This window comes from Arachis hypogaea, chromosome 20, assembly GCF_003086295.3.
Source record: "Arachis hypogaea cultivar Tifrunner chromosome 20, arahy.Tifrunner.gnm2.J5K5, whole genome shotgun sequence".
NCBI classification, from domain to species: domain Eukaryota; kingdom Viridiplantae; phylum Streptophyta; class Magnoliopsida; order Fabales; family Fabaceae; genus Arachis; species Arachis hypogaea.
The window spans coordinates 26,091,589-26,101,853 of NC_092055.1; the positions used below are offsets into that span (position 1 = coordinate 26,091,589).

At 39.3% G+C, this 10,265-nt stretch overlaps 1 non-coding gene across 1 annotated transcript; it reads left to right on the plus strand.

Moving 5' to 3' along the window:
* Positions 1-10,160: 10,160 nt before the first annotated feature.
* On the plus strand, positions 10,161-10,265 carry LOC112788138 (small nucleolar RNA R71). Its single transcript, XR_003195517.1, has one exon. It is a non-coding gene; the product is annotated as a small nucleolar RNA R71 (small nucleolar RNA).

Below are 10,265 nucleotides of genomic sequence, written 5' to 3' on the forward strand. Positions count from 1 at the left end.
AAGAATCTCCTACAGCCCGCTTTAATGAATGGCAGCTTGCAGCATTTCAAAAAAGATTAATGACCTTTGAATAAAGGATTAATTCGTCCTAGTAAAGTCCTTGGCCTTGCTCGCTTTTTATGTCATAAGCAAGCTGAGATAGAACGAGGAACTCCCAGGCTTGTCATCAATTACAAACTGTTGAATCAAGCTTTACAGTGGATTGTTACCTATCCCAAACAAAAAGGATTTACTCAATAGGTTAAATTCAGCAAATATCTTTAAAAGCTGATATGAAATCCGGTTTGGCAATTCAGATTGAGAATCTGATAGATACAAAACTGCATTTACAGTCCATTTGGTCAATATGAAGGATGTAATGCGGGTCTGAAATGTCCCATCGGAATTTCAAAATAATGAACGATATTTTTAACCCATATTCAAACTTTGAATGTTTACATAATGATGTTTTAATCTTCTCTCAAACTTTACAAGAACATTTAAACATGTTAAAACTTTTATGTACATCATCCAGAAAAATGGACTTGCGGTTTCAAAATCGAAATTGTCCTTTTCCAAACAAAAATTCGTTTTCTTGGTTATATGATTTCCAAGGAACAATAACCCCAATCAAAAATCAATTTTGTTTGCAGAAAAGTTCCCAGACTATATCCTTGACAAACCTCAACTCCTGAGTTCCTAGGATGTCTTAATTATGTCTCAGACTTCATCCCAAATCTTAACAATCTCATTAAGCCTCTTCATGATAGGCTTAAGAAAAATCCTCCGCCATGGACGGACAAACATTCTGATTCATCAGATTTCTTAAAACCAAAGTTCGAAATCTTCCTTGCCTTTACCTACCTGTTCCTCATGCATTCAAAAGTGTTGAAACAGATGCATCTAATTTAGGATATGGTGGTATCTTAAAAAAAAATTGCATGATAAAGAATGTATCATTGCATTTACATCAAAATTGAATAGTACTCAACAAAGCTATTCCACTATAAAAAAGAAAATTTAGCCATTATTTTATGCATCACAAAATTTCAATCTGACTTACTCAATCAAAAGTTTTTAGTCGAGTGATTGCAAATCAGCTAAAGAAGTTTACAAAATGACGTTAAAATCTTGCATAAACAAGTGTTTGCCAGGTGCAAGCTATATAAGCATTTTTATTTTGATATTGAGCACATCAAGGGCACTCAAACTCTCTCCCTGACTTTCTCACACGTGAATATTGCAGGGAGACAAGCACAGAGACGATGCCTAAAAAGGCAACATTAGCCTCAGTAAGAGCAGAGACATTGCCTAGCATAGCAGGGCAACCAGAAAATCAGGGTCAAGCATCCCAACTGGGTCATCTACCCAACAATCTACCCAACAACCCTCTAAAAATCCAGCCCAATAATCCATGAACCAGCAATCAATCAAGCCAAGTAGACTAAGGCAGACTACGCCTTCCAATCGAAACCCTCTTGGCCTTACAAGACCAAGGCCTCACCAAACTTAACAAAAAATCTTGGGCTGACATTTGCAGTGAGTCAGATGAAGAAATTAACTTAGCTGAACTAATATCCCAATAGCCAACCAAAAAACTGTAGTACAGAAACAAGAGAAAAGAACATAGTCCTAACACGCAAACATCCACAATTACTACCAAAACACAAAAAACCAAACCAATTAATATCTACAAACAAATACTCAAACATTATCCAAATGGAGCCTGAATTTTGGGATAACTCACCAAAAAAGTCATCCCAAAAATCTTTCCTACTGGATTCCATTTCAAGCCATTTGCACCCAATAAAACCCGCCAATTTTATGAATTCATTTTAATAGATACCAACTCAGTATCTATTAAACATTACAAGGACAAAACTAATCTTGACTTTATAACCCATTCAACAATCAAATCCTCAAATTTTAACCCCAAAGCAATTTGGGAACAATCTAAACAAAATCCAAAAGTTTTCTCAAAATTATGACCCAATAGGTTTTAATTATTGGACTACATGGAAGCCTGACTAAAGTATTTTGGTTTCAAAATACTCAGTACAGACATTCATGGTTAATCTATTTTAAAAGAAAATCAAATTATGTTTTTCCAAATTGGTTCTACCAATGGTGGACTTCTTTGGACCGATCCAGAAATCCTACCATCACCTACTGATGAAGGGTATAAACTTTTTCAATCAAAATTTGACATTCAGGAAACTAGTGTTCCGGTAATGTTAAAATTTTTCTCAATCTTTTCACTGGCTTGGTGATAAACCCCGTTTTTAGGGTTTATCATATATAGATTTTAAGGGTTTTATCAATGATCTTCCACACTTATTCATATAAAATTGCGTGATTTTGTGTTCCTTTCCCCACTTTGCTTCATAGATGAAAACATGCTTCTTTTGCATCAGAATTGATATACTTTAATCCTCCTCTATTACCATTCGATGCCGTGATCCGTTTGTTAAGTGGTTTCAGAAGTTATAGGTAAAAATGGCTGAGAGGAGTGAAGGAAGCATGCATGAATGGAAGGAGCATGGAATAAATTAGAGTTTTGGAGTTTGAGCATGGGCCGCACGCGCACTGTACGCGTACGCACGGATATGCGCCCTCTGAGCCCGCTGGCAGCGCGCTTATATGCTTGAAGCCTGCGCGTAGGTCGTGAAAAACCCCAGGGACGCGTACGCGTACTGTGCGCGTACGCACCGATGGCGCACGTGATTTTTTAAGAAGAAAACATGACCAGCAATTTCAGGCAGTCCCAGGCCCTTTTTGGGGTAGGATTTTGGAGGGAAAAGCATATGAAGACCAAGGATTAGGGGGTTGGGATAATTAGTCATAATTCTAATATTTTGGGTAGTTAGTTACATTTTTTTAGAGAGAGAAACTCTAACTTCTCTCTAGGATTTTACTCTCTCCATTGCAATTCTCCTTTGATTTCTTGGTGAGATCCATTGCTAATTAACTTTTACTTTGATACAAGTTGTAGATCTACTTTCTTCTACTCTTAATTAGTGTTCTCTTGATTCATTCACTTAGATCTAGATTTGTGACCTTGTTACTTTGAGTTTTGATTAATGCATTGAGGAATTTCATTCAATTGCTTGATTTTTGATGATTGCTTGGATTAGATAGCTTTAATTCAACTCTTTTCTCTCAATTACATCATGTCTTCCATAATTGCCCACCAATTGTTTGTGAAAATAACAACCTTAGCTATGGAGTAGATTTTCTTACTTGGCTTAGGGGTTGAGTTATTGGAGACACTTGAGTAGTGGATATCAATTGTTGATTAGGAATTGAAAATTGCTAATTGACTTGGAGTCACTAAAGCTAGACTTCCCTAGGGTGAAACTAGGACTTGTGACTCAAGTTAGTTACTTTCACTTGACTTTCCTCCATTATTAGGGGGTTAACTAAGTAGAGCAATAATCAATTCTTATCACAATTAAGGAAGCTACAATGATGGAACTTCCAATACTCACCCTTGGCCAAGGCTTTTATTTCAATTAATTGTTGTTTACTTTTGTTAGTTTGAATTCTTGCACCAACTCTCAAAACCACAAAAGACTTCCTAATCAATGATGTGAATTCTAAGGCAATTTCTAGAGAGAACGACCGGATTGGTGCGAGAAATGTGACGGTTCCATTCCTTGGTAACGCGCTGAAAACTTTATACGCACGTTCATAATCTTATTCTTTGTCACAACTTCGCACAACTAACCAGCAAGTGCACTGGGTCGTCCAAGTAATAAACCTTATGTGAGTAAGGGTCGATCCCACGGAGATTGTCGCTTGAAGCAAGCTATGGTCACCTTGTAAATCTCAGTCAGGCGGATTCAAATGTATTAAGAGATTATAGTGTACTAAAAGATAATTAAAATAGGATAGAGATACTTATGTAATTCATTGGTGAGAGTTTCAGATAAGAGTATAGAGATGCTTTCGTTCCTCTGAACCTCTGCTTTCCTGCTGTTTCATCCAACCATTCCTACTCCTTTCCATGGCAAGCTTTATGTAGGGCATCATCGTTGTCAATGGCTACATCCCATCCTCTCTGTGAAAATGGTCCAATGCGCTGTCACTGCATGGCTAATCATCTGTCGGTTCTCGATCATACTGGAATAGGATTTACTATCCTTTTGCGTCTGTCACTACTCCCAGCACTCACGAGTTTGAAGCTCGTCACAGCCATCCCTTCCTAGATCCTACTCGGAATACCACAGACAAGGTTTAGACTTTCTGATCTCAAGAATGGCCATCCATGGGTTCTAACTTATACCACAAAGATTCTAATATCTCGGACTCGGTCCCCTGTATTAGATATCTAAGAGATACTCATTCTAGCTTGTTTGCATGTAGAACGAAGTGTTTGTCAGGCACGCGTTCATAAGTGAGAATGATGATGAGCGTCACATAATCATCACATTCATCATGTTCTTGGGTGCGAATGAATATCTTAGAAGCGGAATAAGCTTGAATTGAATAGAAAAACAGTAGTACTTTGTATTAATTCATAAGGAACAGCAGAGCTCCACACCTTAATCTATGGTGTGTAGAAACTCTACCGTTGAAAATACATAAGTGATAAAGGTTCAGGCATGGCCGAATGGCCAGCCCCCAACATGATCTAAAGATGAAACTAAAGATGTAAATACAATATTAAAAAGTTCTATTTATACTAAACTAGTTACTAGGGTTTACAGAGATGAGTAAATGATGCAGAAATCCATTTCTGGGGCCCACTTGGTGTGTGCTTGGGCTGAGCATTGAGCTTTACACGTGTAAAGGTTTCTTGGAGTTGAACGCCAATTTGTAACCTGTTTCTGGCGTTTAACTCCACTTTGCAACCTGTTTCTGGCGTTTAACTCCAGAATGCAGCATGGAACTGGCGTTCAACGCCGGTTTGCATCATCTAAACTTGGGCAATGTATGGACTATTATATATTTCTGGAAAGTCCTGGATGTCGACTTTCCAACGCAATTGAGAGCGGCCATTTGGAGTTCTGTAGCTCCAGAAAATCCACTTTGAGTGCAGGGAGGTCAGAATCCAACAGCATCTGCAGTCCTTCTTCAACCTCTGAATCTAATTTTTGCTCAAGTCCCTCAATTTCAGCCAGAAAATACATGAAATCACAGAAAAACACACAAAGTCATAGTAAAGTCCAGAAATGTGAATTTTAACCAAAAACTAATAAAAATATACTAAAAACTAACTAAATTATACTGAAAACTATGTAAAAACAATGCCAAAAAGCGTATAAATTATCTGCTCATCACAACACCAAACTTAAATTGTTGCTTGTCCCCAAGCAACTGAAAATCAATAGGATAAAAAGAAGAGAATATACTATGAATTCCAAAATATCAATGAAACTTACTCCAATCAGATGAGCGGGACTTGTAGCTTTTTGCCTCTTGAATAGTTTTGGCATCTCATTTATCCATTGAAGTTCAGAATGATTGGCATCTATAGGAACTCAGAGTTCAGATAGTGTTATTGATTCTCCTAGTTCATATGTTGATTCTTGAACACATCTACTTTATGAGTCTTGGCCGTGGCCCTAAGCACTTTGTTTTCCAGTATTACCACCAGATACATAAATGCCACAGACACATAACTGGGTGAACCTTTTCAAATTGTGACTCAGCTTTGCTAAAGTCCCCAATTAGAGGTGTCCAGTGTTCTTAAGCACACTCTTCTTTTTGCTTTGGACCTTGACTTTAACCGCTCAGTCTCAAGTTTTCACTTGACACCTTCACGCCGCAAACACATGGTTAGGACAGCTTGGTTTAGCCGCTTAGGCCAGGATTTTATTCCTTTAGGCCCTCCTATCCACTGATGCTCAAAGCCTTGGATCCTTTTTATTACCCTTGCCTTTTGGTTTTAAGGGCTATTGGCTTTTTGCTCTTGCCTTTTGGTTTTAAGAGCTTTTGGCTTTTTCTGCTTGCTTGTTCTTTTTCTCTTTTTTTTCTTTTTTTTTCGTATATTATTTTTTCTGCAAGCTTTTGTATTCACTGGTTTTTCTTGTTTCAAGAATCATTTTTATGATTTTTCAGATTATCAAATAACATGTCTCCTTTTCATCATTCTTTCAAGAGCCAACATATTTAACATTCATAAACAACAACTTCAGAAGACATATGCACTGTTCAAGCATTCATTTAGAAAACAAAAAGTATTGCCACCACATCAAAATAATTAAACTAGTTTCAAGGATGAATTCGAAACCATGTACTTCTTGTTCTTTTGTAATTAAAACATTTTTCATTCAAGAGAGGTGATGGATTCATATTCATAACTTTAAGGCATAGACACTTAGACACTAATGATCATGTAATAAGACACAAATATAAATAAATATAAAGCTCAAAAATCGAAAAAACAAAATAAATAGACAAGGAGATTAAGGAATGAGTCCACCTTAGTGAGGGTGGCGTCTTCCTCTTCTTGAAGAACCAATGGTGCTCTTGACTCCTCTATGTCTCTTCCTTGTCTTTCTTGCTCCTCCCTCATAGCTCTTTGATCTTCTCTAATTTCATGGAGGATGATTGAGTGCTCTTGGTGCTCCACCCTTAGTTGTCCCATGTTGGAACTTAATTCTCCTAAGGAGGTGTTAATTTGTTCCCAATAGTTTTGTGGAGGAAGTGCATCCCTTGAGGCATCTCAGGGATTTCATGGTGAGGAATCTCCTCATGCTCATGTTGAGGTCCATGATCTCTTGTTTGCTCCATCTTTTTCTTAGTGATGGGCTTATCCTCTTCAGTAAGGATATCTCCCTCTATGTCAATTCCAGCCGAATTGCAGAGGTGGCAAATGAGGTGAGGAAAGACTAACCTTGCCCAAGTAGAGGACTTGTCAGCCACCTTGTAGAGTTCTTGAGGTATAATCTCATGAACTTCCACCTCCTCTCCAATCATGATACTATGGATCATGATGGCCCAGTCTATAGTAACTTCAGACCGGTTACTAGTAGGAATGATTGAGCGTTGAATGAACTCTAGCCATCCCCTAGCCACTGGTTTGAGGTCATGCCTTCTTAGTTGAACCGGCTTGCCTCTTGAGTCATTTTTCCATTGAGCTCCTTCCTCACATATGTCTATGAGGACCAGGTCCAACCTTTGATCAAAGTTGACCCTTCTTGTGTAGGGGCGTGCGTTTTCTTCCATCATTTGCAAGTTGAACGCCAGCGTTATATTTTCCAGACTGAAATCTAAGTATTTCCCCCGAACCATAGTAAGCCAATGCTTTGGATTTGGGTTCACACTATGATAATGGTTCCTTGTGATCCAAGCGTTTGCATAGAACTCTTGAACCATTAGGATCCCGACTTGTTGAATGGGTTGGTGAGAACTTCCCAACCTCTTCTTTGAATCTCATGTCGGATCTCCGGATACTCATTCCTTTTGAGCTTGAAAGGAACCTCAGGGATCACTTTCTTCTTAGCCACAACTTCATAGAAGTGGTCTTGATGGACCTTTGAGATGAATCTCTCCATCTCTCATGACTCAGAGGTGGAAGTAATTGCCTTCCCTTTCCTCTTTCTAGAGGTTTCTCTGGCCTTAGGTGCCATTAATGGTTATGGAAAAACAAAAAGCAATGCTTTTACCACACCAAACTTAAAATGTTTGCTCGTCCCCGAGCAAAAGAAGAAAGAAAGAAGTAGAAGAAGAAAAAAATGGAGGAGATGGATGGTGAGGTATTTTCGGCCAAGGTGAGAAGTTAGGATTGTGTTGTGTGAAAATGAAGAAGGAATGAGGGGTTTATATAGGAGGGGGAGAGGGTTAAGTTTCGGCCATTAGGGTTGGGTTTGGGAGGGAAATATTTTGAATTTGAAGGTAGGTGGGATTTTTGGGGAAGAGAAGATGGATGTGAGTGGTGAGGGGGTGATGGGAAAGAGTGATTGAAGTGATTGTGAAGGGCATTTGGGGAAGAGAGTTATGAAAAGGTGTGAAGAGGAGAAATAGGTTAGGTGGGGATCCTGTGGGGCCCACAGATCAAGTGGGGCCAAGGACTTAATATCCCTGCCTCAATTAGGCGTGAAAAACGCCCTTATTGTGCAATTCTGGCGTTTAACGCCACTTCCATGCTTGTTTCTGGCGTTAAATGCCCAAATGGAGCTTGTTTCTGGCGTTTAACGCCAGCTTTCCTCTGGGTGCAATCCTGGCATTTAAACACCAGACCGCTGCTCATTTCTGGCGTTTAACGCCAGTTTCATGCTCTGTTCTGGCATTAAACGCCAGCCAGATGCTACTTACTGGCGTTTAAACGCCAGTAAGCTCTTCCTCTAGGGTGTGCTATTTTCAATGCTGTTTTTCATTCTGTTTTTGATTTTTCAGTAGTTTTTGTGACTCCACATGATCATCAACCTAATAAAACACGAAATAATAAAGAGAAAATAAAATAAAATAAAATTGATTAAATAACATTGGGTTGCCTCCCAACAAGTGCTTCTTTAATGTCAATAGCTTGACAGTGAGCTCTCATGGAGCCTCACCGATGTTCAGAGCATTGTTGGACTTCCCAACACCAAACTTAGAGTTTGGATATGGGAGTTCAACACCAAACTTAGAGTTTGGTTGTGGCCTCCCAACACCAAACTTAAAGTTTGACTGTGGGGGCTTTGATTGACTCTGCAGTGAGAGAAGCTTTTCATGCTTCCTCTCCATGGTTACAGAAGGAGTTCCTGAGTTTTAAACACAAGGTTGTCCTCATTCAGTTGAAGGATCAATTCTCCTCTGTCCACATCAATCACAGCTCTTGCTGTGGCTAGGAAGGGTCTTCCAAGGATGATGGATTCATCCTCATCCTTCCCAGTGTCTAGGATTATAAAATAGCAGGGATGTAAAGGCCTTCAACCTTTACTAACACATCCTCTACTAGTCCATAACCCTGTTTTCTTGAGTTGTCTGCCATCTCTAATGAGATTCTAGCAGCTTGCACCTCAAAGATTCCCAGTTTCTCCATTACAGAGAGTGGCATGAGGTTTATCCCTGACCCAAGGTCACACAGAGCCTTCTCAAAGGTCATGGTGCCTATGGTACAATGTATTAAGAACTTTCCAGGATCATGTTTCTTCTGAGGCAATGTCAGTTGATCCAGATCACTCAGTTCATTGGTGAGCAAGGGAGGTTCATCTTCCCAAGTCTCATTACCAAATAATTTGGCATTCAGCTTCATGATTGCACCAAGGTACTTGGCAACTTGCTCTTCAATGACATCTTCATTCTCTTCAGAAGAAGAATACTCATCAGAGCTCATGAATAGCATAAGAGGTTCAATAGAATCTCTATGGTCTCTAGATGAGCCTCAGATTCCTTTGGTTCCTCAGAGGGAAACTCCTTATTGATCACTGGACGTCCCAGGAGGTCTTCCTCACTGGGATTCACATCCTCTCCCTCCCTTGTAGGTTCGGCCATGGTGATTAAATCAATGGCTTTGCACTCTCTCTTTGGATTTTCTTCTGTATTGCTTGGGAGAGTACTAGGAGGAGTTTCAGTGACCCTTTTACTCAGTTGGCCCACTTGTGCCTCCAGATTTATAATGGAGGACCTTGTTTAATTCATGAAACTTAAAGTGGCCTTATATAGATCAGAGACTATATTTGCTAAGTTAGATGGATCCTGCTCAGGATTCTCTGTCTTTTGCTGAGTGGATGATGGAAAAGGCTTGCTATTGCTAAACCTGTTTCTTCCACCATTGTTAAAGCCTTGTTGAGGCTTTTGTTGATCCTTCCATGAAAATTTGGATGATTTCTCTATGAGGAATTATAGGGGTTTCCGTAGGTTCACCCATGTAATTCACCTCTGCTATTGCAGGGTTCTCAGGATCATAAGCTTCTTCTTCAGAAGATGCCTCTTTAGTACTGTTGGATGATTCCTTCAATCCATTCAGACTCTGAGAGATCATATTGACTTGCTGAGTCAATATTTTGTTCTGAGCCAATATGGCATTCGGAGTATCAATTTCAAGAACTCCCTTCCTCATAGGTGTCCATTATTCACAGGATTCCTTTCAAAAGTGTACATGAACTGGTTATTGCAACCATGTCAATGAGTTCTTGAGCTTCTGCAGGCGTTTTCTTTAGGTGAATAGATCCACCTGCAGAATGGTCCAGTGACATCTTTGATAGCTCAGACAGACCATCATAGAATATATCCAGGATGGTCCATTCTGAAAGCATGTAGAAGGACACTTTTTGGTCAGTTCCTTGTATCTCTCCAAGCTTCATAGAGGGATTCACCTTCCTTCTGTTGAAGGTTTGGACATCCACTCTAAGCTT